At 41.0% G+C, this 1784-nt stretch overlaps 1 non-coding gene across 1 annotated transcript; it reads left to right on the top strand.

Moving 5' to 3' along the window:
- The first annotated feature begins 1425 nt into the window (after nt 1-1425).
- Nucleotides 1426-1532, top strand: LOC112417584 (small nucleolar RNA R71). The gene has a single exon (XR_003008186.1). It is a non-coding gene; the product is annotated as a small nucleolar RNA R71 (small nucleolar RNA).
- Nucleotides 1533-1784: the final 252 nt, after the last annotated feature.

Genomic DNA, 1784 nt, shown 5'->3' with positions numbered 1-1784 from the left:
GATGTTATGGAGGTTTAGAGAGGGAAGTTGAAGGATGAGGGAAGTTTGTGTTTGAGAATGAAGGAAGAAGAAGAAAAGTGAAAAAAAATGGTAAAAGAGGGTCTGCGACCATGGCACGGCCGTGCCAGTACAGGCACGGGCCGTGCCAACTCTCTGGAAGTTGGTGAAGTATGGCTAGGTTACAGGCACGGCCGTGCCATCATTGGCACTGGCCGTGCCAAGCTTCTGGACATGCAAGGCTCAATTTTCTTCATTTTTCGCATCATATTTGGAAAAATACCTACAAAACAAATTAAAACAACACAAAACAAACAAAATAAAAGCAATTAAACCCGTGGGTTGCCTCCCACGAAGCGCTCGTTTAAAGTCATTAGCTTGACAATCAAGAGGTTTCTCTACCCTATACCCAATCTTTCCCAAAGGGATAGTGGCATCAATTTGAGATTCTCTCCCAATTCACACATAGCTTTCTCAATGGTTTCACTCTCAATCACACAAGGGGTGGAAAAACTCTCAATCACTATGAGGTTAGGCTTAGCAAGCCTTTGTGGGACATGGATTTGGAGTTTCTAAGGTGGTGAAACGATTGGCTTATCACTCTCTCCTATGACTTTCTCACCTTGTTGCTTTTCACTCTCTATCTCACCCTCAATTGTCTTAGTTTTCATAATGGGGTCCTCTAACTGCTTACCGTCCCTAAGTTGAATAGCATTTATAAGGCCTTTGGGGTTGGCTTCAGTTTGACTTTGAAAGACATTGGGGGTTTGAGAGGAAGTAGCTACTTTTTGGGCTACTTGAGAGATTTGAGTTTCTAGCATTCTAGTGTGAGTAGCAATGGAGTCCACTTTAGATGTAAGCTTGACAAGAGAGTCATTCAAAAATCCAGTTTGATTTTTAAGTTCTTGAAATAGCTTGGATTGCTCCATAGCATTTTTTTCTAGCAAAATTTCCAAGCTGGATTTCTGAGGGACTCTGTCGTTGTTTACATAAACGGGTGGTGTTGTTTGTTGTCCAAAGGTATAAAATTTTTGCTCGGGACTTTTAGCAACACTACCTAGTTGGCATTCAACACCAATATGGTCAAGTATTCCACAAAATTCACAAGGTGGTGAAACAAGAGCAGGTGTGACGACACTTACAGTTAATTTATCAAATTTTTGAAGAAGTGTGTCCACCTTAGCAGATAGATGATCAAGGGTAGAAACCTGGCACATACCTGCCTCTTTTTTAGAGGGTGAAGGAGTACCTTCAGTGATAACTCTCTCACTTGTCCACTGATAGTGGTTGTGTGCCATGTTCTCGATCAAATCATAGGCTCCTGTGTAAGTCTTATTCATCAAAGCTCCACCTGCAGCTGCATCAACATTCATTTTTGTGGAAAACAAAAGACCATTATAAAAAGTGTGGATAATAAGCCAATTCGCAAAACCATGATAGGGGCAAAGCCTAAGCATTTCTTTGAAACGCTCCCACGCATTGTAAAGAGATTCACCATCTTTTTGAGTGAATTGTGTGATTTGACTCCTTAATTGAGCAGTTTTACTATGGGGAAAGAATTGGGAAAGGAATGCCTTCCTCATTTGGTCCCATGAAATTATAGAACCAATTTTTAATGAATGAAACCAAGCACTAGCTCTATCCCTCAAAGAGAAAGGAAAGAGGTGCAGCCTTACGGCCTCTTGGTTTGCCTTCAAAGTTCCACTGAGTCTTAAAAAAATTGAAACATGAAGATTCGGATCCTCAGTGGGTGATCCGAAAAATTGATTTTGCTGCACTTGGTAAAT

The sequence above is a fragment of the Medicago truncatula genome, chromosome 8 (assembly GCF_003473485.1).
Source record: "Medicago truncatula cultivar Jemalong A17 chromosome 8, MtrunA17r5.0-ANR, whole genome shotgun sequence".
NCBI lineage: Eukaryota > Viridiplantae > Streptophyta > Magnoliopsida > Fabales > Fabaceae > Medicago > Medicago truncatula.
The sequence above is the reverse complement of the archived record's forward strand: the minus strand, read 5'-3'. Positions and strand labels throughout refer to the sequence as shown.